We start from the raw sequence: 27,378 nt of genomic DNA, 5'->3' as shown, positions 1-27,378 counted from the left end.
TTGTTGAAGTTAGCCCTGTCGGGTTGGCGCAATCCTTGCCCAGCACAGTGGACACCCAAATGCTCTAAGGCATGTTGTGGCATATGCAAGCAGAAGTTTGTCCCAAACAGAACGCATCTATTAAAAACCTGAGAAAGAAAGTCTAGCAGCGGTGTGGGCTTGTGAACATTTCCATCTGTTTTTATATGGAAAGCCTTTAATGCTTGTGATCGATCACCAAGCATTGCTGACTATCTTTCTCAATCCATAGGCCAGGATGACACCCCGCTTTGAATGCTGGGGGTCTACATTTTCAAGAACATAGCTACACAATCATACACCATCCAGGCAAAGATCAAAACCTTGCTGACTGTTTTTCATGAGTGCCAGTACAGTGTCATGGTACATAAATTTCATTGTGAAATCCAACACAAAGTGTTACTTATACCTGTATAGATAGTGACATGTTAAAACTAAAGGGCATTATTACACATCAGTCTTGGAACCAGTAAACTAAACCTCTTGCAAGTGAAAGTAAATATTAGAAATTCAAAAATGTCAAAGGTGAACTGTCTGCTACTCAAGAAGGTATTATCTTACCAGGTTCTAGAACTGTTATTCCAGAGATTCTGCACCATCAGAAAATTAAAGTAGCCCATGATGGACATTGTGGAGTTGTTGCCACTAAAAGAGCTATCCGAGATCGAGTCTGGTTTCCTTATCGCGATGAACGAGTTGCAAGAGAATTGAAGGCCTGTCACTTATGCAATTGCCTATCCTCGAAAATCACTCAACACACCCTAAACATATCTGAGCTGCCAAAACATGTATGGGAAAGAAGTGCTGTAGAGTTCTTTGGTCCTCTTGACATTGGGCATCACCTTATAGTGGTTGTTGGTGAATACTCCCATTTGGTAGAATATCTCTCATCTATCACTCAGGAAAGTCGTTGAGAGATTAGATGGCATTTTGGCAACATGGGGTGTTCCTTCTATTTTAAAGTCTGACAATGGCCCACCTTTCAACAGTTGAGAATTCAAAGACTTTTCAAGTCATCTTAATGTGAGGCATCAGAGAAGCACACCTTTGTGCCCACCGACAAAGTGCCTAGATGAACGCATTATGAGTACACTAAAAAAAGCTGTCCAGTATGCTACGATAGAGATGCTCGACCTCAAGTCAGTCTTACATTCTACCCTTCGACCCCTCATTCCACAACAGGTGAAAGTCCTACTACATTTATGTTTAGGAGAGAGCCATGACGACCAAGTTACCTCAATGGACCAATGAAAGATCTACTACTGAGGATGCAACTCATAAAAGGGACTAGGGTCATAAATAGAAAATGAAAGCAATTGAAGATAAGCGCAGATGTGCTAAGAACATTACTTTCATCAGAGGAAATCGAGTGTGTATTCATCAAAAGAGAAAATGCAAATCTGATGTTCCTTTTGATGCTGAACTATTCCAAGTCATGACTAGTAAAGGATACATGGTGACTCCCCAAAGTCCTGGAAAGTCCATTGCGTGAGATTCTTCGCACTTCAGACACTTGGCTCATCAATTCCTGATGTCCCTGCAGAGACTAGTTCAGAGAAGACTATTGAGAACTCCTTGATTGCTGCTGTTCCTACATCACCAGTGCAGGCCACGGACAATCCTCCTGACTTTTCCCAGTGTCCGAAGACACGATCAGGATGTGTGATTAGAGCTCCATGACAACTCATTGAAAAATTATAATGTATATTTCTGTAAAAGGGGGAGATGTAGTGCCATGTGAGTTAGCAATGACGGAACTCTTTTGGTTCTCGGTGGACTCTGTAGAACTGTGACGTAAGTGCGTGAGTCTAATGAAGGGAATGCAGGTTTGGATTGTTGAGATCACAGTTACACAGACACAAATAAAGATGTGTAATATCAAGATCCATATGTGACATATACATTTACGTGTACCCAGGCTAGGGAGGACACAGCACTATGTGAGCTTTAAGGCTTTCTTTGAAGTCTCCCCCACTTCAAAGGCACAACTGGCTGGAAGTACTGGACCCATGACAGCACAACTTCAGTATACTTCTGGACCTATGGCCGCTGTGCCAGGAAGCAGAGGATCTGCTGTGCTGCTCAAGGACTGTCACTCTGCGGGACCTGTTGTTTGCTGAACTCCTGCCTTGTTGTGTTGCTCTGCTGCCTGCTGCTCTTGTTCTGCCTAGGTGAGAAAGACTGGACCCGCATCACTTGAGCCCAGAGTGATTTCAAGAGCTTTCTGGCTTGCCTCCTGTTTTTTAAGTCTCAGGGACACAAAAGAATTACAACTCTCCTTTTCCAACCCTTGGGCTCATCTGCTTGTGAGTCGGTCCTGGGAGTCTGTGAGTGGCATCCTCGCAGTCCTGGACCCTTGGAAAAAGTCCTTGGGGTTTACGCCATTGGAACCACGCATCCTCTGCTGCAAGAACAGAATCGATGCATCAACCCTGTTGCGGTAACCAGATTGGTGTATCACAGTAAGAACCACCGCATTGCACTCAGAACCGCTGTTTCGGAACCAATGCATCTTTGCCACTGCATACAGAAGCTCAATGCATGTCCTCTACAGCGTGGAGAATCCTGGTGCATTGCATTCAGAATGACCACACTTCGGAACCAGCACTTCACTCACAGAACCGTCGCATCGCTGCTGTTGTGTGGTGAGATCCATAGCATCACCTAACTGTGTGGAGATCACAGATGCATTGCTCCACTGCACCCTGCATCTTTCCCAATGCAAACCAAGACTCAAGGCACTGTTGTTCAGCGGACCGAAGTCGGTCCCTGTGTCTGGCCCACACTCCATCACAGTCAGCCTGAACTCTTGACTTTGTCCCGGTCCAGTGCACCTAATTAACTCTTTAAGCGCTATTTGCTTCTAACTGCTGTTTTTGCATTTAATCTAAATTAATATCTCAACTTCTACACATTGGAATTTTGACATTTTAGTCTTGCTCTATTTATTAAATTAAGTTCAATTTTACTAAAATGGTGTGTATCTTTTGTGTGTGGTGTTTTACTGTTTTACATTTTAAGTGTTGCACAAATACTTTAACCATGGCCTCTTAAGTTGAGCCTGACTGCTCAGTGCCAAGCTACCAGAGGGTGAGCACGGGATAATTTAGGTTGTGTAGTGACTTACCCTGACTAGGATTGTGGTTCCTTCTTGGACAGGGTGCATACCTCTTCTAACCAGAAAATCAATTTCAAACACACAATAATAAATACCTAGCTCAGTCCTGGTAGTGTGGCACAGATCAGTCAGGCTTAACTTGAGGAACATATGTTAAGCATTTCATAGTACCAACATGGACAATAAGTAGTAGACATGACTCAAAAGAAATCTGACACCAATTTATAAAAATAGAGTAGAATTCTATATAAATTTAGACACCAAAATAAACACGTTTGGATAAGTATAACCAGAGATATGGGTTTTAGAAGGAAAAACCTGTCAGTGCAATTCACTATAGTAAATCTTTAACAATGCGGTCAAAAGAGAAACGACTAGTGAAAATCGGTCACTTGCAGGTTAAGTCCATTGGAAACCACTGTGGGTTAAGGTGAGGCAGATCCCATGTCCACAAGTCAGCCAAATTTTACCTGGCTCATGAGGCCTGGGTGTATATTTGTTGTGGCTCTCTTTGCTGCTGAAGTGAGACTGTGGGGGTGATGGTTTTACTGGTTAGAAGGTGCCAGTGAGGAAACAGATCAAACACTTGACAAAAGGGCCACTGAAGGGACTAGGTGAAGGTGCTGTAGAGTTCCCTAGAAGGCACAGCGTCAAACTAAGCTATTGGTAGCCAGACTCAACACCAACAAATCTGGGCAACGGCATCCTCAGCCCTCAGTTACTTCAATGTCCTGGAGTCTGGGGGGAAATGGGAGACATCTGAAACTTGCTGGAGGTCAAGACTACATTTCACACAATACATTAGACCATTTACTTTTGGGTGATCACTCGAGGGGGTCCAAAGGTCAGTGATTCTATGATTTCAGGAACATGCTTTTACCTCTGGGCTGCAGGGGAATAAATGCCTCTAGTCCAAGGGAGTTCTAGAGTTCCCTTTGGTACTCAGAGTGGTTTCTCATGACTTTGAAGCTGGTCTCTGGTCCGGGACTCGTTGTGCAGTTGCAGGATGCTTGCCACAAGTGCAGGGTGCTTTCTGCAGGTCCTGAAGTCGCAGACTCGGGTCTCTTCTTTGTCGTTTGTTGCAAGGTGCATCAGATCTGAGGTTCTGGAATGCTAAATTTAAAGGCCTCTAGGAGTTTGGGTGCAAGTAGCCAATGGGCTAGAAGCTCTAGCGGCTAATCCGCTCCTGAAGTGACCACATCTGGGAGTGTGTGCCACCCTTTTTACCCAGATCCCTCTATTCTGCTACTTCTAAAAATGCCAGAACCCTTCCCTGGCTGTCCAGACCAGGTAGCCCACAACAGGGGTGTGGCTAGGCTTCTGGAGGTGTACGTCTCCTGACTATCTACATTTCCTGCCTGCAATGTGCCTGGGGGCAAGGAGAGGGTTGTTTCCTCGTTTGGCAGGCAGCCTGCTTACACATCAGAGATAGTGTAGGCTTTGAAATTTGCCACTTCACTAGCTATCCTGTCAGAGAGGGAAGTGTCACCTCCTTCCCAGGCAGGTGTTTGTTTCTACTCCTGGGAGTGTTCACAACTCCTGGCAGGGGGTCAGATTCCTGTCTTGACAGTAGCAGCTGCAGGCTACCTACCAGGGCACAGAAATGGGTGGGGCAACCAGGTGGGCAACCTTTAAGGTAGCCACTTGTGTGCATGTCACATTATGGGGGTCATTCTGACCCCGGCGGTCAAGGACCGCCGGGGCCAGGGTCGGCGGGAGCACCGCCAACAAGCTGGCGGTGCCCCGCAGGGCATTCTGACCGCGGCGGTTTGGCCGCGGTCAGAAGAGGAAAACCGGCGGTCTCCCGACGGTTTTCCGCTGCCCACATGAATCCTCCATGGCGGCGCAGCTTGCTGCGCCGCCATGGGGATTCAGACACCCCATACTGCCATCCTGTTCCTGGCGGTTCGCCCGCCAGGAACAGGATGGCGGTATGGGGTGTCATGGGGCCCCTGGGGGCCCCTGCAGTGCCCATGCCAATGGCATGGGCACTGCAGGGGCCCCCGTAAGAGGGCCCCACTTTGAATTCCAGTGTCTGCTCAGCAGACACTGGAATTCGCGACGGGTGCAACTGCACCCGTCGCACCTTCCCACTCCGCCGGCTCCATTCGGAGCCGGCTTCCTCGTGGGAAGGGGGTTTCCCGCTGGGCTGGCGGGCGGCCTTCTGGCGGTCGCCCGCCAGCCCAGCGGGAAACACAGAATAACCGCAGCGGTCTACTGACCGCGGTGCGGTATTCTGGAGGGGGGAACTCTGGCGGGCGGCCTCTGCTGCCCGCCAGAGTTAGAATGACCCCCTATATCTGACTTTGGGAAAAAGTTACATTTAATGAGACAAGTTGCTTTATACCAAACATGGCATTTTTTAGTGCAACCATAATGGAGCTGGCAACCTAGGGGTGCCTGTGTGCCAGCCCAGGTTCTTCTATGGTCCCCTGAACACTTCTAGTAGCCCTTAATAGAAAGAAGTTAGTATAGGGACATATAAGCTTGCACCTCTATGTACACATCTTTAATATAATACACCCAACCTGTGGGGCTCAGGAGGCCTATCTTAGGGGTGAATGACATATTAAAAATAGTGCTTTGACCTTGCCACTCATGGTGAGGGCAAAGTGCAGTTTGAGCAGTGTGCACTGCTTATGCAGTCTGCCATGTCAGGACTGCTGTCATCTGTTTACTTGGGTCACTCAGAGTGGTACAATCAGTGTGACAGGCCTTGGTGACCCCTTTAACACCTAGGCCCTGGGTACCTTTGGCACCATTTAACAGGGAAATATAAGAGGGTTAAATTCCTTGCCAATTGAGGTTGCCAATATACTTATGCCATTTAAGGGAGAGAGCACTGGCACTGGGGCCTAGGCAGCTGGCTCCAGTGCACTTTCAGAGCCATAACTATCAGCATTGGGGAGTAAGAAATGGGGGGTGGGCATACAAAAATGACATTTTTCTATAGGCCACATCTGGCGGCTAATTCACATTAGTCTCCTGAGACTTAAGGCATTGAAAATGAATGCGTTAGACATGACCTTCTCTGCATGATAATTCCCAAACGTTTTGCCTTTTACCCTCCACTTTTTGCTGAATTTGTTTTTGTTGGCCTTAGGACAGCGTTTTACCACTGCTAAACATTGTTAAAGTGGTTGTGCTCTCACTTTAAAACTTGGTGGATTTGGCTTATACTGAATTGACATATTTAATTTACTGAAACATCCCTTTTAAAGTGGTACTACATGTCCCTAGGGCTTGTAAATTAAATGCCACTTGTGGGACTGTAGCACTGATTGTGCCACCCACTTAAGTAGACCTTTAAAGATGCTTCAGGCCTGCCTTTGCAGCTTGTGTGTGCAGTTTTAAACTGCCACTTGACCTAGAAAAATAAATCTCTTGCAAGGTCCAACCCGTCCTTTTAATACATATGTGTCACCCCTAGGGTAGGCTCTGGACAGCCCAGAGGGCAGAGTGCAGTTTATTTAAGAAGTTGGACATGCATGTTTAAGTTTTACATGTGCTGGTAGTGAAAAACTCTTAAATTCCTTTTTCACTACTGCAAGGTCTACCTCTCCTGTAGGATAACATTGGGTTAACTTATTACATTTAATAAGTGATAACGTTCAATTGGGTGCAGATGTGATGTCATGTTTAGTGTCTGAGAAATTGTAATTAAAAATCCTCTTTAATGGTGAACTCAGAATTTGAATTACAATTTTGGAAGTGCCTCTTTTAGAAAGTTGACATTTTCATGCCCTAACTATTTGGAATATGCAGAGTGTTCTTGGGTCACATAAATCGGTGTAGTTGGCAGATGGCCTTTGTTTATTCTTCCCAGACAGCCACACAATAGAGGGATTAGGTGTGCCTGGATGGTCCATCAAATGGCAGGATTGGTGGGCAGAGCTGGGCACAGCCCCATTTGCAATCGAATAAGACGTCCCCTGCATTCACCCAAATGAGTTGTCACCACTGCACTGTTCATGCAGCCAGCTTGGAGCCTGGACAGGGGAGGCAGCGAACTTCAAAGACTTCAAAGGGAATTCTTTAGAACCTTCTCCTACTTCAAAGTGGGCACCAGATAAATATTGGACCCTCAGACCCTACTCATCAGTACACCTCTGGACTTGTGGAAGTCTCCGAAGGACTGCTGTGCTGCTCTGCAAGATGGACTGCTACTCCATTCCCCTGCTGACTTGCTTCCTGCTGCCTGAGAGAAGGATTGGACCTGCATATGTTTTAGTTTTATGAATTTATAAAGCGTGTAGCTACCCTAAGGCATCCCAGCGCTAAAGGTATATAACGACTCTTGAAAACAAAGAAAAGGATAAAAAAAAAAAAAAAGTTAACTACAATAATGGATGGTTTTTAGCTTCTTCCTAAAAAGACGCTCCGAAGGTTCAGCCTTGATGGAGAAAAGTTGCCTCCCCAGGCTCTCTTGAACCGAGGTATATAAACATGGAGGATGGAGGATGATCTCAAACGTCTGGTAGGGACGTAGATAGAGATCTGTTTTCTGAAGAAAAGCGTACCCTTATCATGTAAGGCCCTGTGAGTAATGCACAGAGCTTTGAAATTAATACGCTGCTTAATGGCAAGCCAGTGAAGTACTGCAAGGGCCGGCTTTGCAGAGAGGTGTCTAGGTGAATTCGTAAGGACCCTGGCTGCTGCATTCTGCACTATTTGCAGCTTCTTTATCACATAGTCAGGGGAGCTAAGAAACAAAGAGTTCCCATAGTCAAGGCGGGAAAGAATAAAGGCTTGAATGAGGATTCTTCTGGCCGTAAAAGGTAAGAGATTAAAGATCTTCCTAAGAGTTCTTAGGAGACCAAAACACATGGAAGATACTTTATTGGCCTGAAGTTCCATGGTTAAGAGAGGGTCAAGCCAGAAACCAAGGCTTTTAACATGCGCCTTGGGAGGAGGGAGATTATTAATCTGAGTACGACACCAGAGGAAGAGCAGGGGGGGCATTACCTACAATCATTACCTCTGATTTTCTGTAGTTGAATTTGAGTTTGGATTGAATCATCCAATCACCAATATCCTTCATACAGCAGGAAAGATTCACAGAGGACGAATCCCCAATGCTGGAGAGGGATACCACTAGCTGGGTATCATCAGCATAGTTAACCATAAAAAGGTTATGGGGAGCAATCACTTTAGCCAGCGGTGATAAATAAATATTAAAAAGAGTCGGACTCAGGGAGGAGCCCTGAGGGATTCCACACGTCAGTGGGAAAATATCAGATAGGAAGGAACGGTCCATAACTTGAAAAGATCTTCCTATGAGGAAGGAGGAGAGCCAAGAGAGAGCCGTGCATATTGAACCCAGGAACACCGAGTGACTCTAAGGCCTAGTTAAGTGGCTCCTGATCACATCTTCAGGGACAGAAAAGGCTCCACCCACCTAGAACCCTGCACCTGGACTCTTCTTACTGGATTATTTCCCCCAAGTGGTGCCACCCTAGTACCGGACCCTTGGAAGTGGACCTGAAGGTGCTCTGCTAGCCTAGATGTGGTTCCATCAGAACCAACACAAAGAGATGCGAAGCTCTGCAAAGGCTGGCCATACAGCTGTGACCCTCATCGGGATCAACAGCAAGGTCTTCAAAGCCCTGCAAAGCCTTGCTGTACAACTGTCAGCTCCCTTGGAACTGACGCAAAGCAATGCAAAGTCTCCCTTGGTCATCTTCATCAGAACTGATGCTGGATGATTTGAAGCATCGCAAAGCAACCCCATGCATACCGCACACCAGGATTTAAGGTACTTTCTTCAGCGGGCCTATCTGGGTCTCTTTCAACAGCTCACACTCTATCGTGGTCAACCTGAACTTGTGACTTTGTCCCAGTCCAGCGCAATAAGAAAACCACAGTAGGCGCTTTGTGCTTTTATGCACTATTTTTACCTAAACCTTTAAAACTGCCCATCATACCAGTTTTAGTAATTAGATTCTTGTTATTTTGGTCTCAAATAATGTATTACATTATGATCTCTATTTCTAAATTGGTGTGGGATATTTCTTGTGTTGTGTTTCCACTTTACTACTGTTTGAAGTGCTGCATAAATACAAAAACATTGCCTCTCAGCTAAGCCTGACTACTTTGAGACAAGCTAACGGAGGTTTGAGCACAGGTTAATTTGGGGTTTGCTTGTGTCTTACCCTGACAAGGATTGTGGTTGATGCTTGAGCAGGGTTTCACCCCCCTCAACCCCTCAGAGCTAAAAAGCTTTTTTTTTAAATGTGCTGCAATTTTGCAGCAAAAAGTAAAAAAAGAAAAAAAGTGCTCCCACGCTTGCTTCTGTAAGGCCCTCGGGTGGGCCAGGTCTCAGGGGCATTTACATTTTAGTGTGGGGGGCCCTCTGGCCTTCGGAGGACCACCACCTCCCCGGGTCTTTGCTTAAATTGTATTTGAGGGGACCATGCAACCCCTGCAGCCCCAGATACCACCACCTCCACTGGACATTTCACAAATTATGTGCGGTGGTGCGCGGCTTCCCCACTGTCCGGGTACAGCCACCTCCCCGTGGCATGTCTCAAAAATGTGTACAAGGCACATCCCACAGCCCTGGGGACCCCACCTCGCGGGGCAAATGCTGAAAAAAGGGGGGTCCATTTTGGACCCCCGCAGCCTCAGGGGCCACCACCTCCATGGGGCTATTTTAGTTGGAAGGGGGCCACGCAGCCCTCCTCAGGGAGCCACTGATAGCCTTGCGGATGTCCAACTCCCAGGGCGGGCTCCTGCTATGTCCTGGGGTACCCACTCCCGGGACATAGCTGTTTGTTGTGGCTTGGCTACAGCTTTACAGCTGCCGCTAAGTCACAGCTAACACTCTACTCAAAGTGAGGGAGAGCTGTCAGACAGGTTTCCTCTGTCTCCCTGCCCACGGAGATGCAAGCAGGGAGACAGGAAACATTGCTCTCACAGAGAGGGAGCTCCTACAGCAGCTCGCTCTCCGTGACGCCAATACTGTTTCCCGCAGGAGGCGTGGAGCCAGCTGGGACTGTGGGGGCCTCCAGGCTTCCCCCATGATCCTCAACATTATGACTGGGAGCCCTGGGGGGGGACCCAGGTCACATGACCGGGCCCAGAGGGATGGGGTCACTGGGGCCGAGATCAGCCCTGGAAGGGAGGCCACACGGCCCCCCCCCAAAAAAAGTAAATAATTAGGTCGGGCCCTAGAGGATTGGGACCCTTGGGTTGAGATCAGCCTGGGGAGGGGTGCCACTCGGCTCACACCCAAAAAATAAATAATAATAATTAGGCTGCGCCACGGGAATAGGGTCATAAGCCTGGGGACTGGGCCATGTGGCCCAGCTCCCCTAACAAAATAAATACATTTAGGCCAGTATGGAGTCACTGAGATATGGGGTATGATGCCCCCGGCGCTGAAATAGGCTTGGGGAGGGGAGTTGTGCAGCCCTCCTCCCCCTCCAAAAAAACTAAATATTTAGGCTGGACCCCAGGGAAATGGGGTCCCCAGGGCTGAGATCCGCCAGTGGAGGAGGGGCGCGTGGCCCCCCTCCCAAAAAAAATAATTTTTAGGCTGGGCCCTGGGAGATGGACTCCCCAGAGCCGAGATCGGCCTGGGAGGGGGGCGATGCAGGGGTGGTTTGTTGCAGACAACCCCAGTTGTACATGGCTGAAGGACATGCACAGAGCAGATCAGCGCACCGCTGCGCAGGGTGGTTATAGGGGTTAGCCATAGGGCCTGCCGCACACATCCACTCACTGATCCGCTCAGACACTCACACACCCACTCACAAATCCACTGAAATCCTAATGCACCCATCTATAGACCCACACAGACACTGACACACCCACTCACAGACCCAATAAGACACTGACTCACCCACTCACACCCAGACAGACACTCTCACAGCCACTCTCACACCCAGATACACCGTCACACCTATTCTCACATCCAGAGAGACAGGCTGCGGCCAACTCTCGCCGCGCACATCCAAAGGGCCATGTGCAGCATGGGGTTGGGTGGTTAGGGGGTTGCCCACAGGGTCTGACTGCAGGCCAGGCCCTGCGGCCAACCGCCACCAGGCACGGCCAAAGGCCATGCGTGGCAGTGGTTGGATTAACTTATAGTAATGAAAATTACTTTATGTTAAAAAAACTTAGAAATTCACTAAAAAAAACAAAGATTGCAGCAACATTATATGTTAGGAAATAGAATTTAAAAAAAACATAGAAATTCACTTAAAAAAACAAAGGATACAGGGATGTCCTAGTTAGACTCACATTTTAAACTTACCAAAAGATAGAAATTCATGAGTTATAGTTATCTCAAGTAAATATAACTTGTGTCTTAAGGTAACTATAACTTGTGCCCTTGTCATGCACTGCTAATTACCCCACTAATTACATCACTCATGACATCTTTGATAACATCAGTGTTAATGTAACTGTAACATCTGCAGTAAAATTACCGATCTGATAACTGTGCATGGCGGAGGCACAGGTACCGGCTCCTGCTGGATGTGGGTAGCTGGCTGGGGTTGTGGGGGCCTTGGGCTCCCCCTACAACCCTCATCCTGGATATGGTGGGTACCCTGGGAGGGCACGAGGGCACTCACTCTCTGTTGGTCACTCCACAGAAAATATGGTCGCCGGGCCAAAAATCAGTCCGGGGAGTGCATGATACATGTCCTCTTCCCCCTGTGGATATAGGCTGAGCCCCGGGGGATGGGATCCTCAGGCTGAAATCGGCCCTGGGAGGGGGGCTGTGTGCTCCTCCCCCCCTTTGGAATATGGCAGGCCCCTGGGAGATGGGATGTCCGGGGTAAAAATCAACACAAGGAGGGGGTCAGTGTGCCCCACACTCCCATAAATATAGTATTAAGACCCTGGGGGATTGGGGTCCCTGGGCCAAAAATGGGCCAGGGAGGGGGATCCATCCCCCCTCAGCTGCAAAATGTGCTGGGTCCCAGGCATGGGGTTCCCTGGGCTGAAATCGGCCCAGAGGGGGTGCTGAATGCCCCCTCCCCATTAAATATAGTGCTTGGTGACGGGGCTCGGGCAAATATTGCCTGGGGAGGGGTTTGCATACCCACCTCCCCCTGAAATATTTTGCTGAGCCCTGGGGGATGGTTTTCCTGGGTACAAAAGTGGTCTGGAAGGTAGCCCCTTGCCCTCCCCCCCTTAAAAATGCGCTGGGCTCTGGGAGATGAGGTCCCTGGGGCCAAAGGTAGCCAAGAGAAGGGGAGAAGCTGTAGTTTGGCTGCCTGTAAAGGGTTGGGAAGCGGGCATAAGCGCAGGCCAGGCCCTGTGGCCAACTCCTGCTGCGCATGGCCAAAGGCCTTGTGAGGCGTGTGGTTGGCTGCATGTGGGGGGTGACTGCATGCATGGGGTTGGTGACCGCCCCTGCGGCCAAGTACCCACCGCGCACAGCCATCTGCCATACACAGTGGCAGCATGGCCTAATTGGCCATAATGGGAATGGATCAGTTTCCCAGGAGGCTGGAAGGGTGGGGGCTGGTTCTGCAACATTTGCAGCAAAATTGATCAGAAAACTGCACACAACGGGGGGCGTACGTTCGAGTTACCTTAGGGCTTGAGTTATAGTTTCTAAAGAAACTATAACTGTAAGGGCTGAATTTCTACAGTTTTATGTGTGTAAAATCTGAACCTAACTATAACTTCCCTGTAACCTTTTCATTTTTAGTGAATTTATAATGTTTTTAAATTTGCTTTCCGAACTATAACATCCCTGTAGCCTTTGCTATTTTTAGAGAATATATAAATATATATGTATGTATACATAAATACATCTATCTATCTATCTATCTATCTATCTATCTATCTATCTATCTATCTATCTATCTATCTATATTCATAAATAGTTTATCATGTCGGCCAAGAGAAAGTACAGCCTCACCACAGTCCACCACTGCCCCCTTAAGTAACAGGCTTGCCTGTATCAGATGGGAGTGTTGCCCAGTGTATTATAGAGCACTTATTATTGGGGACTTGATATGATTCTGCTTTACTGACTAAACAATATGGCCCTAATTATGACATTGGCGGTAAGTCCTGCTTACCGCCATGCTGACTGCCGCCAACATACCGCGACCGTGGCGGTATACCGCTACGTGTATTATGAACCACACATAGAAATCCGCCACTACATAGACACACACACAAGTTCGCCACACCAAAGGTCAGTGATAAACTGGCGGTACCAAAACCCACACAGTTACACCAACAGAAATACGCCCACAGCATTAAGACCCAGGAATCACAGCGGCGGACATTCAACTGTGGTAAACCATTGGCGGTACACACCGCTGCGCTCAAAATACACACACACTAACAAAACAACACCACATTGGTCAACTTGAACAACACACACCTGGCACACATACACACACCACACCCACATACCCACATTACCCACAACACTTTACCACAACAAACAATTTACAACACAGAGAGAGAGACACGCCAGGAGCACCCACAGAACCAGAGCCACAGAACACTATCACCCATACACCATCCATGCACTTCACAGCACACACGCCAATACATCACCTCACACACACTCACACACACTACACACACTACACCCATGGCACCACAAAGACACCCCAGATTCTCTGAGGAGGAGCTAAGGGTTATGGTGGAGGAAATCATCCGGGTAGAGCCACAGCTATTCGGATCACAGGTGCAGCAGACATCCATTGCAAGGACGATGGAGCTATGGCGGAGAGTCATGGACGGGGTCAATGCCGTGGGACAGCACTCAAGAAGGTACGTTCCGTGGTTGCAAGACACCTGATAGCAATACAGAGGACTGGCGGTGGACCCCTCCAGCCTCCCCCACAACTAACAACATGGGAGGAGCAAGTCTTGGCAATAATGCATCCTGGGGGCCTGGCAGGAGTAGCAGGAGGACTGGACTCTGGTAAGTCAAATCTTTATTACTTTCACCCCCCTACCTGCATGCCATCACATACCCCCACCCTCACCCTCATCACTCCACCACCTCCCACACACCCCATCATCACAACCCACCCCTCCCACAACCAAGCCCTGCATGCAACACCAGTGCATGGACACCCATCACAGACCTGCATGGACACCCATCACCACAGCATGCACAGTAGTGACAATCACTTAGTCAACCAAATCACAACTCACACAAGCCAAAGCTGCCTTGGTAATAACAACCATAGAGGCAAACACACCCATGCACCATATGTCACATGCAGAAACAATAACACTTCATTTACATACCCACACGACCCCGACACAACGTCACCGGTGAGGAGGTGCCAGCAACATCCAGTCCACCCCCAGAAGAGGCCCACAGTGATGACAGCTGCTATGCACGCCTGGATATGGATGACCAACCTGGCCCATCTGGGATCTCTGGACAGTCGGTTACCCAGCCACAGTCCAATACCACCACAGAGCCTCCCCCCTCAGGAAACACCACCACAGCACCCATCCAGAAGGCCCATACCACTGTCCCCAGGACACGTCAATCAGCAGTGTGTCCACCACTACATGGACCCCAGGCAACCCCACAAACACAGGACGATCAGGGACCTGGGGTCAGTGGCAGTGGGCACACGGTTCAGGGGATAGAGGCACAGGACAACAGGGAAACTGGGAGGACTGCTGTGCGAGAGGGGGAGTACAGGCCAAGGGAACCGACCCTCCATGAGGCACTTGCAGGGATCCTGGGAGCATACCACCATTCCCAGGAGACTATGGGCCAGATACTGTTCCAAAAGGACAGTCCCTGGGGATTAGGGAGGACCTGAAGGACATCCACACCACCCTGGTCACCATTGCAGTGGTGCTGGCAGACATGGCCAACACCATGAGGGAGGCAGTGGCACACCAGCGGGCCCCTTACACTAGCCACACTGATGAACAGCCCTCCACCTCCGCCAACGCTACTGGACAGGAGGCCCCACCACAGGAACAACAGGCCACCAGCACCCCACCCCCTGCTGAAAGAGAACCACCCCGCAAACGGTCCCTGCGATCCAGGCAGAAGCCAGAGAACATAGCCAAGACCCTCGCAAGGAAATAAGAATCTCCTGATTGACACCCTTCTGTCCCAAACTGTCACCCTGTCCACCTTGAACTGCCATTGCTCCACTTAATATGCCCCCTTGGACAATGCACCTGTGATACCAATAGACTGTACCCTATCATGGACTCTCCTCCACCGTCACCCAAGCCCATTGCACATCCCCATTTACTTCTCAGCACTGAAATAAACACCCTTGGAATAAACACGTATGGAGTATGTCAAATGATTTAAGGATGTAGTTGTTAAACAATCTGTAGACAATCGCAAATAGACAGTACAGTGATATAAACATAGTTATGACCTGTAATGTGCTGCAGTCAATACACCAGGCGCCACTGGAGGGCACAAATATCTGCAAATAGAGATGTTAAAGGGTACAATAAGTGGGCTGTGTAGTGGGAACAGCAGCCAGCCAGAAAAAAATCACTTTACAAAACAGCAATGGAAGATGAGATTACAGTGTCTTACCTGTGCGTCACTGGAAGTACTGTTGTATAATAGTTGTTCTGTTGTCCACATCCTCTTCCTTCTGCCTCTTCTTCGTCACTGTCCACAGGCTCCACCACTGCCACACGACCATCTCTAGCCTCATTCTCCTGCAGAAAAGGCCCCTGGCGTCTCAAGGCCAGGTTGTGCAACATGCAATGATGATCTGGCAGACCTTCTTGGGTGAGTAGCACAGGGATCCACCTGTCAGATGGAGGCACCTAAACCTAGCCTTCAGGAGGCCAAAGGTTCGCTCAATGATCCTCCTTGTTTGCCCATGTGCCTTATTGTAACGTTCCTCTGCCCTTGTCCTGGCATTCCTCACTGGGGTCAGTAGCCAAGAGAGGTTGGGGTAACCAGAGTCACCTGCAAATACAGAGGGATACCATTTAGCCAGACACTCACCCTTAGGGCCAACCCCACACACATATACCAACATCCACTGGGTGGCGACCATGGGCTCACCTATTAGCCACACCCTGTGCCTCTGGAGTTGAGCCATCACAAATGGGATGCTGCTATCCCTCGGGATATAGGCATCATGCACAGACCCAGGATACTTAGCATTCACATGGGAGATGTACTGGTCTGCCAGGCACACTATCTTCAAATTCATAGACTGAAAGCTCTTTCGATTTCTGAACACCTGTTCATTTTTCCGAGGGGGACAAAGGCAATATGTGTACCATCAATAGCACCAATGATGTTGGGGATATGTCCCAGTGCATAGCCTTCACTGTGGCCAAATCCTCCATCTGGGGGAAAACAATGTAGCTGTGCATGTGTTTCATCAGGGAAGACAACACTCTGGTCAGCACATTTGAGAACATAGGCTGTGACATCCCTGCTGCCATGGCCACTGTCGCTTGGAATGAGCCACTTGCCAAGTAATGGAGCACTGATAGGACTTGCACAAGAGGAGGTATCCCAGTGGGGTGACGGATAGCTGAGACCAGGTCTGGCTCCAATTGGGCATACAGCTCTTGGATTGTGGCCCTATCAAGTCTGTAGGTGAGGATAATGTGCCTGTCCTCCATTGTTCCCAGGTCCACTAGGGGTCGGTACATGGTGGTATGTCTCCATCTCCTATTCATCTGTAGCGGTTGAACTCTAGGTTGAAAAACGGTGAGCAGATGGTCATATTCATACATGTCCTCAGAGTAAAATGCATTGCTTGTTGTGACAGAAACAGTATGTGAACGTGTAGTTCCGTTAACGTGCCTATGTGTGCTGTGACGCAGTTAGGTGATATGACCTGTTCCCCCCTGAAATGGCGGCCGCCTGACCTGTGTGGAGTGACAAGTGGAAATGAGGTAATTCCGCTGGCGTTGTGCGCCGTTGCGGGAGGCGGTCGACGACCTCTTGCAACACCTCAATGGTTATCATTGGGCCCTATGGGTTCCAGTAGCCAATGGTGATGTACGCCGGCGGTGACGGTATGCACTGCCGCGAAAATGACCGCAATTTTCTATCTGTTCACTCACTTGCTACTTACCTTCAACAGGAGAGGACCTACAATGCAAGTGCTGCTGTGACCTGTGTATGGAAGCGACCATGGCTCAAGTGTCTGGGGAAAGGGCCCCTGCCTTCACTTCAGAGGAGTTGAAGAGACTGGTGGATGGGGTCCTACCCCAGTACCGTTTACTTTATGGTCTTCCAGACCAACAGATGAGTACACTATGAGCGCGATGCATGGGGCATAAATGCATGGAGTGCTGTGTGTGTAAGTCTCGTGTAAGGGGGGGCTGAGGGGTCCTGGGCAGAGTGCTGCATGTCTGGTGGTCAATGTCTGTGCATAAGGGGATTGGAGGGAAATGGTGGGCCATGAGTGTAACAGGCCAGACGGTATGACTCATACCTTTTTCTATGTATCTTTTTCTGCAGCTCAGCGCCCATCAGAAAAAGGGTATTTAGCTTGCCATCGCCAAGAAAGTGCGGACCCTGGGGGTCTTTGACAGGCGGAGCACCCACTGTCGCAAACGGTGGGAGGAGATGCGCCACTGGGCAAGGAAGCCAGCGGAGACGCCCAGCTGGGGATGGCCTCCCAATGAGGAAGGGGTGCCCATCGTACCCTGACCCCCCCTAATGTTCCGCATCCTGATGGTGGCCTATCCGGAGTTGGATGGGCACTTGAAGGCATCACAGCAGCCACAAGGGGGTGAGTACAGTTTCAGATTCAGAAAATTGTGCGTGTTGAGGTGTTATCTGGGTGGGGGATACCCAGATCTGTGGGTGTCCCTAGGCCAGGACGAACATGGCAAGGTAGGTTCCATGATGGGCAGGGTGTGATGCACTCCAACCCCAAATATGCTAGTGGGCTTCTCCTACTGGGCAGGGTACTGTGGGTTTCAGCTGTGCTGCTCTTGGCATTAGGCACTGTACTCCATGGCCTGTGGACTAGCATTGTAACTGATAATGCATGGCCTAGTGCATAGGGCTGTTCCCTGTGTGTTGTGTACGCCAACGGTGGTGGTGTTGCTGGCATTGACCAAGTGTATCCCCTGTCTCTTCTGCCCCTTTTTGTTTTGTCACCCTGTCCTTGTCTGTTTTAGCATCATCTGGCGGAGGAGCAGAGCCACCGGCGACGGAGGGAGCTGCATCTCACATGGCCCATGAGGCCGAATCCACCAACGGCGAGGGCACCTGTGGGATGGAGGGCGAGGGGAGCACCACGGCGAAGACTGGAGGGGACAGTTCTGACAGCAACACCTCCTCCGATGGAAGCTCCCTGGCGGTGACGGACACCTCTGTGCCTACACAGCCACCACCCCCAGTACCAGCAGCGCCCTCCCAGCAGCCCCTCAGCGTCTTTCCCGTGCCCGCTCACCCAGGAGGGTGGCCATCTCCTTCGCCCCAGGCACCTCAGGCCCTGCCCCAGTCAGCCCTTCTGCCCTCAGTGAGGAGTCTATTGACCTCCTGCGATCCATCTCTGTTGGGCAGTCAACCATACTGAATGCCATCCAGGGTCTGGCAGGGCATTTGCAACAAACAAATGCATTCCTGGAGGGCATTCACTCTGGCATGGCGTCCGAACAGAGATCATTCCAGGCTCTGGCCAACTCCCTGATGACAGCCATTGTCCCTGTCTCTAGCCTCCCCCTTCCAACTTCCTCTACCCAGTCCCATTCCCCTCAATCCCAGCCTAGCCCAAGCACACCTTCAGACCAGCGTGCACCCAAATCAACACACAGAAGTGGCTCAGGCAAACACAAGCATCACACGTCATCCCACAGGTACCTCAGGCCCTGCCCCAGTCAGCCCTTCTGCCCTCAGTGAGGAGTCTATTGACCGCCTGCGATCCATCTCTGTTGGGCAGTCAACCATACTGAATGCCATCCAGGGTCTGGCAGGGCATTTGCAACAAACAAATACATTTCTGAAGGGCATTCACTCTGGCATGGCGGCCAAACAGAGATCATTCCAGGCTCTGGCCAACTCCCTGATGACAGCCATTGTCCCTGTCTCTAGCCTGCCCCTTCCAACTTCCTCTACCCAGTCCCATTCCCCTCAACCCCAGCCTATCCCAGGCACACCTTCAGACCAGCATGCACCCAAATCAACACACAGAAGTGGCTCAGGCAAACACAAGCACCACACTTCATCACACAGGCACTCACACAAGCACCATCCAGATGCAGATACACCAACATCCACTGCCTCTACTGTGTCCCCTTCCTCCTCCTCACCCACCTCCCTCCCAGTAGGGTCTCCACTCACACCTGCATGCACTACATCCTCATACACAACCCCCATCATCATCACGCCTATCACTACACGCCCCTTACTGGCAGTCACCACCCCCACATCCATGCACATGTCCCCTATGTCCTCTCCCACTGTGTCTGTGCCCCCTCCTCCCAAGGTACACAAACGCAAGCACTCAGACACCCAACACCCATCCACCTCACGACAGCATCGAGCCCATGCACCTGCACCCATACATAACAGACAGACACCTCATACCACCACTCCCTCTTGCTCCACTCCCAAACCTTCACCCTCTTCTAGCCCCAGTGTCCCTAAAAAGCTTTTCCTCTCCACCCTTGACCTATTCCCTGCCCCTCCCCTCGTCCTTCACTTCGGGCCAGGGTGGTCAGGACCCAGGCTAGCACCTCAGCCACCCAGTCCACGGCCACTGTCGTTTCTGCAGCCACTGCAGTTGTGAGAGGCACCGTGAAGACACCCATCCACACAGCCAGTGTGCCTGCACCAGCTGCCAAGGGCAAAAAGGGACCACCAGCTGGCAAACGCAAGTAGGCACCACCAGCTGGCAAACGCAAGAAGGCACCACCAGCTGGCAGAAGCAAGGAGGCACCACCAGCTGGCAAGGGCAGGAAGAGAACGCAGGTGGCAAGAACAGGAAGGGAACACCAGCTGCCAAGGACAGGAAGGGAACACCAGCTGTCAAGGACAGGAAGGGATCACCAGCTGCCAAAGACAATGAGAAAGGCACAGACGCCGCCGCCAGGATGGATATGGAGTCTGGTGCTGGAGCAGCATCTGGGCACACAACACCAGCCATGGCACTTCAGCCGTCCAAAGCTGCTGAGGAAGGGCTGGAGCCTCCCCGCATCGCCGGCAGCACCGCCACCAGCACCACTACCAACACCACTGCCACCACCACTGCCAGCAGCAGCAGCCTCAGTGGGCAGCTGTCTGAGGCTGTGGGGGAAGGGCTGGAGCCTCCCCCCACAACAGGCAGCACCGGTGCCAGCATCGCCACCAGCACCACTGCCAGCAGCAGCCCCAGTGGGCAGCCGTCCTAGGCTGCGGGGGAAGGGCTGGAGCCTCCCCCCACCACAGGCAGCACCGGCACCGGCACTAGCACCACTGCCACCATCACTGGCAGCAGCAGCCACAATAGGCAGCTGTCCGAGGTTGCGGGGGAAGGGCTGGAGCCTCCCTCCACCACTGGCAGCACCGCCGCCAGGACCGCCCCTGCCACCACTTAGCAGCCGTGACCGCCTGCGGGCAGTGTGTAGTCGTGCCTCCATGGGCTGTAGTGCATCCTGGCCCCTGCCACAACTGTACGTGTGACACCCAGGTGAGAGACCGTGACCTTGCACCCTCCAAATCTGCATCACTGGGCACAAAGCCCCCTCCAGAACCAGTGGGCAAACCACCCACTTGAGAGAATGTGGCTTTTCACTCTCCAGGACCAAGCAGTGGGCAAACCACCCACTTGAGAGACTGTGGCTTTTCACTCCCCAGGACCAAGCAGTGGGCAAACCACCCACTAGAGAGACTGTGGCTTTGCACTCCCCAGGACCAAGCAGTGCACATGTAGCCCCCCAGGAGCAGTGGTGTTATACCATCTTCCGGCTGAGGTGCCCCCCATTCCACCTCAGGTGCCTGTGTTTTTTTGACCTGATGCCCCAGCAGTGTTCTCTCCGTATTGAGGCAGGAGTCAAGTGTGGCCTTGGCCTATGTGATATGGCCCTGTGGGCCACGGACAATTTGGACTGGGCAGTGTCCCTCCATTTGTATATATTGTAGGTACTGGTTTGTGCTTTGAGGACGTATTTCTCGCAATTTATATTATTACACTGACTTTACTCACTTCCTTTTCTCCTTGCCTTATTCCTGAGGGTTACAGGATGGATATGTAATGTTGTTGCATCTGTTTTTGTGATTGGTGTTGGGGGTGGGGGTGTTGCATGTTGCGTGTTGCATGTGTGTGTAACTCTCTTTTTACTCTCCCCCCTCCCTTGTGTGCTAGGTGTGGTACTCACCGCGGTCGTCTTCGCCACTGTTCATGTTCCTGGTGTAGGAGGAGGTATACCAGCATGGGTAACACCTGTAGTTCGGGCTCCATGGCGTTGTGGTTCTTCATTGAGTGTCCAGAGGTGAGTTATTTCCCTTCTGTGTACTGTTTCCGCTGTGCTTTTTTTGCATTGGTACCGCCCCGGAAAAGCTGGCAGATTGGTTTGTTGTAATAGGGTGAGCTGTATATTGTCTTCCGCCTGGCTGTTGGCCGTTACTGCCGCGGTGCTTGCTGCAACCGCCGTGGCGGTTGGAGTGTTAAAGTGGCTGTCTGTTTTGGCAATTTCTGCCGTGGTCATAATTCCATTTTTTTTACCGCCGGCCTGTTGGCGTTATTACCGCCGCTTTATCACTGACTGCCAGGGTTGTAATGAGGGCCTATGTCTTGTTACAACCCCTTTGACGTGTTGCAGGCGAGCGTCACAGAGTTCATTGACAGCCCTGAAAAAGAGGCAGTGTCTGAAGTAAAGTAGACATGGCTCCAAAAGACTATTATGAAATCTTTGGGTCTATTGCCTGAAAAGCTCCAAAGCTTTTTTAAAGGCATGCCCCATTCAGCACCACCAGGTGCCTTTAATCTCTCACACTAGAAGCCGTCTCAGAACATAAGCTCATCCAAATTGGATGCCCTACTACAATTGAAAAAGGCTTACCTGCATACCTTTTATTTTATTCCTTTCCAGAAGAAGAGTATGAAGATCAGACCACAGAGAGTATAGGTCCTCATTATGACATTGGCGGTGACTGTTAAAGTGGAGGTAATACCGCCAAAAGGCTGCCGGTAATTACCACCAAATTATGACCATGGCAGCAAATCCTCCCATAGACAGCCAATGTACCACACCGACCGCCAGGGCGTGAACACCACTGACCACAGCGGTAGCCAACAACAGCCAGGCGGAAGACAAGGTACCCCCCACCATATTATGACACAGCAAACAGCCAGGATTTCTGGGGCGGCACCAACGCCATCAAAAGCCTGGCAGAAACAGAACACAGAAAATGAAAGACTCCCCAACAGGTACACAGAGGACTCCGACGCCGCAATGGAACCCGGAACTTCATGTCTTCCCAATGCTCCTCTACACCATGGTCCATCTGGAACACCAACGCTGACGAAGACGATGACGGTGAGTACATCCACCTAGCACACAAGAGAGGGAGGGAGGTAAAGGAGAGTGACACACATACGCACAACACACACCATTCACACACACACCATACACACAACCAGCTGCAGAGTTAAACCAATGTCACAGGACACAAGTTAAAATAACAATGAGAATCAGTAAACACTGTAATTTGATACCAACAGCCACCATATTGTCCATGCAAAAACAAAAGCATTCGTCAATGTTCAGAAAGGGCCAATGGCCAGTCCAAAGTCCAAAAGCTCCACATGGCCACAGGGCATAGTCCAAAGCTCAACTTGACTCCTGACTATCCGGACTGCACTGTGCAGGGGCATCATATTGGAAATGGGCAGGCACCTCTGGGGGAAGAGAGTTGGGGTGGGGGCACCTCACCTGAAGTGGGGAACATGCCCATTTGTTCTGGAGGGGGCTCCGTGCCCAATTGTCCCTGGTGGGGAGTGCAAGGCCACGGTCTCTGAAGTGAGGAACTTGCCCACTGGTTCTGGAGTGTGCTTCATGCCCATTTGTCTTTGCTGTGGAGTGCAATGCCACAGTCACTGAAGTGGGGAACATGCCCAGTGGTTCTGGAGGAGGCTCCATGCCCAATTGTCCCTGATGGGTGGCCTACATGCCTTCTGCTGGAGGTGAGGGCTCCTTGCTCACTGCTGGTGGAGGTATTACCCTGGCTGTCTCTGCTGGAGGTGAGGGCTCCTTGCTCACTGCTGGTGGAGGTGTTACCCTGGCTGCCTCTGCTGGGGTGAGGACTCCTGGCTCACTGCTAGTGGAGGTGTTACCCTGGCTGACTCTGCTGAAGGTGAGGGCTCCTTGCCCACTGCTGGTGGAGGGGGCCTCCTGACTCTCTTTGCTGGTGGAGTGGGAACCTTCCCTTTCTTGGGCGGTGGAGTGGGTACCTTCCCTTTCTTGGGTGGTGGAGTGGGAACTTTCCCTTTCTTGCCTCCATGACTAGGAGGTGCCTCCACTGTCTTCATCTCCTGTCCCTTGGTTTTCACCACCCTAGTCCTCCCTTTCTGAGGCAGAGGTGTGCTCACAGTAGGAGCGGTAGCCGTCACACTCTGGGACCCCTTTGTGCCAGCAGCTGAGGATTTGATGGGGGCAGTGGCAGATTGTTTGGCTGAGGTGCTGTGCTGGGTAGTTGGGACCCTGCTCTTACAGACAGGATGGGAAGGTGGAGAGGGAGGGATGAGGTCAAGTTGGGCAAAGGAAAAGCTTCTTAGGTACGTTGGCGCGGGATGTGGGAGGAGGGATGGGAGAGGAGGTTGAGGGAGTGGTTGTCGGAGGTGTATGTCTGCTGGACTTGGGTGCAGATGCATGGACAGTGTGCATGAGTGAGGTGGATGGCTTTTGGGAGTCTGAGTGCGTGCGTTTGTGTCTCTTAGGGGGGCAGACAGGCTGGGAGAGGACAAAGGGGATGTGTGGATGGATGTTGTGGAGGTGTCTGCAAGTGAGGAGTGTGTGCTGCATGTGGTGATGGTGGTGGTGTCTGTTGATGCAGTGCATGAAGGTATGAGTGCAGATGTGACTGTGAGGGAGGAGGAGAGGGAGAAGGAGGGGGAAACAGTGGAGGCAGTGAATGTGGTTGTGTGTGCAACTGTCTGTTGTTTGTGTCAGTGCTTGTGACCTGAAGTGTGCTACCTGTGTTTGACTGTGCTACTCTTGTCTGATGTTTTATGTGCATGCTTGTCTGTATGTGCGCATGGGATGGGCTGGGGGATGAAGAGACTGGGACTGGGAAGTAGTAGTTGGAGGTGGGGGGGGCGGTAGGAACAGGGACAATGGCTGCCATCAGAGAGGAGGCCAGAGCCTGAAATTATCTCTATAGGGCCGCCAATCCACTGTCGATGCCCTCCAGGAACGCATTGCATGGGATGCCAACCCCCGGGTGGCATTCACTATGGTTGAATGCCTTACAGAGATGGATCTCAGGAGGTCAATAGCCTCCTCACTGAGGGCAGCAGGGCTCATTGGGGCACGGCCTGAGGTGCCTGGGTGAAGGAGATGCCCACCCTCCTGGGTGAGCGGGCACGGGAAACTCAGTGGGGGAGCTACTGGGAGGGCGGTGCTGGTATGGGGTGGCGGCTGTACCTGTGGCTGGGGTGGTTCCAGAGGTATCTGCCACCACCATCAAAGGAGGTATCAGAGTCAGTGTTGTCACCTCCTGTCTCCGCCATGGTGGACCCCTTGCCCTCTGTCCCGCTGGTCCCCTCGGTGTCTGTGGACTCTGCCTCCTGGATCCTGTGGGATGCAGCTCCCTCAGTCACCGGTGCCCCTGCTCCTACGCCGGATGATGCTAATGCACACATGGACAGGATGACAGAAGAAAATAGGGGAGAGAGAGAAAGGGACCACTGGGTCAATTACAGCACCAACACCAGAGATGGCATACACATTACCATCACACACAGCGATCAAGATTGGGCACTATGCACCACACTGGCATTCCATTGGCTAGTTACCACGGCAAGATGAGAGCCAACCACCGCCAACTGCACCCCTCCTGGGACCCACTAAGGTCTGTCTGACCTGGATTGCCACCTAACTGTAATACAAGATGTTGCTATTCACCCAATTACCTTGTGCTGGACCACGCAGCAATGTCTTAGCTGGCATTAAGGGGCACCCACTTACTGAAACCCACCAGCTGGATTCCATGCCAGCCATGAACAATGGTTGTCACGCTCACTGTACTCACCCCCTTGTGGCTACGCTGCTGCCCTCAAGCACCCATCCAGTTCTGGGTAGGCCACCTCCAGTATACGGGCCATCAGGGGGTCAGGTTCCGACGGGCACCCTGGCCCCAGCTGGGCCTCCGCAGTCTTCCGGGCCCAGCATCTCAAGTCCTCCCACCTTTTCCTGCATTGGGTGCTCTGCCTGCCACAGACCACCAGGGTCCGCACGTCCTTGGCGATGACACACCACAATCCCTTCTTCTGATGGGCGCTGACCTGCAGAGGTAACACAGACAGGAGGACACCAGCCTGTCACACATATCGCCCACAATTTACATTTCCATCTCCATTGGCACACACATCACTTGTAGCCCTGCATGTACACTACCGCCAGACACACCCCACCCCTTGTTGCATGCATCGTGACCATGGTGTACTCACCTGTTGGTTTGGAGGCCCATACAGGGGTAGACCCCCATCCACCAGGCGCTGTAACTCCTCCAAAGTAAAGGCAGGGGCCCTTTCCCCATTACACTGGCCATGGGAGGATCCAGACACAAGTCACAGCAGCATACGCAGTGTAGGTGTTGTCCTGTGGAAAGTCAGGAATCAAGTGAGGTTATAGATAGAAAATGGCGGTCACGTCCACGGCGGTGTACATCGTCACCGCCACTGGTGATCCTCATTGGATGCTGTACTCCATAGAGCCCCATGTTAGCCAATGAGGAATAGCACGGCGGTGCAAGATTGCCTTCCACCATGACGCCCAACGCTGGTAGAGTTACACCACTTCCGCCTGTCCATACTTACAGGACAGGCGGTTGCCATTTCATGGTGGTGGATAACAATCAGAAATTTGAAACTGCGTCATTGCTGTGAATTGTACATAGATTGCCATTCACATAGACCGATTACATACATGCCCAGTAGCACTGGGGTGGTGGTTCCATTGTTCAGTTTGTGACACCCTTCACTCTTTTGTGTCCCTTAGGTACCTTCCACTGCGGAGGAATAGGAGGAGGAGGGAAGCCCCTGTGTACAGACCCCTTGTGGACTTGGCTACACTGGAGGAGGGGCATATAATACTGACCTATAGATTGGACAGGGCCACAAGCACAGAGCTGTGTGCTGAATTGGAGCCTGATCTGCTATCAGCTATCCTTCATCCCCCTGGGATCCCCCCTCTTGTGTAAGTTCTATCAGTGCTCCATTTCCTGGCAACTGGTTCTTTCCAAGTGACAGTGGGCTTTGCGGCAGGAATGTCACAGCTAATGTTCTCAATTGTGCTGGCAAGGGTTTTGTCTGCCTTGGTCAAACACATGTGCAGCTACATCGCTTTCCCCCAAGTGGAAGATTTGGCCACTATGAAGTCTGGATTCTAAGCAATGGGACATATTCCTAATATTATTGGGTGATTGACGGAACACATATTGCATTGGTTCCCCCCCCCCACCTCAATGAACATGTGTTCAGGAATCGGAAGAGTTTCCACTCACTGAATGTGCTAATAGTGTGCCTGGCGGACCAGTATATCTCCCACATCACTACCAAGTATCCTGGCTCTGTGCATGACGCCTTCACCCTGAGGAATAGCAGCATCCCAAATGTGATGGCACAATTACACAGGCACAGGGTATGGCTAATAGGTGAGCCTGAGTCCCCATTCAAGATATGTCAGTGTATGCCTTCTGGAGACATCCCCCATACCATTGTGTAATGGTAATGTTTGTCCCTCAATTATTGCAGGTGACTCTGGCTACCCAAACCTATTGTGGCTCCTGACCCCTTTGAGGAATGCCAGAACAGGGGCTGAGAATCGGTATAATGATGCACATGGGCGAACCAGGCGAACCATAGAACGTATCTTCGGCCTCCTGAAGGCCAGGTTCAGATGCCTCCATCTGACAGGTGGATCCCTGTGCTACTCCCCTGAGAAGGTCTGCCAGATAGTTGTAGTATGCTGCATGTTGCACAACTTGGCCCTCAGACAACATGTGCCTTATCTGAGGGAGGAGGAGATTGGAAATGCCCCTGTGGCAGCAGTGGACCCTGGCAAATGGTGTGCCTGGCTGTCCAATACATCTCCCACATCACTGCCAAGTATCCTGGGTCGGTGCATGATGC

The sequence above is a fragment of the Pleurodeles waltl genome, chromosome 1_2 (assembly GCF_031143425.1).
Source record: "Pleurodeles waltl isolate 20211129_DDA chromosome 1_2, aPleWal1.hap1.20221129, whole genome shotgun sequence".
Taxonomy (NCBI): Eukaryota; Metazoa; Chordata; class Amphibia; order Caudata; family Salamandridae; genus Pleurodeles; species Pleurodeles waltl.
Note: the sequence above shows the minus strand (reverse complement) of the source record.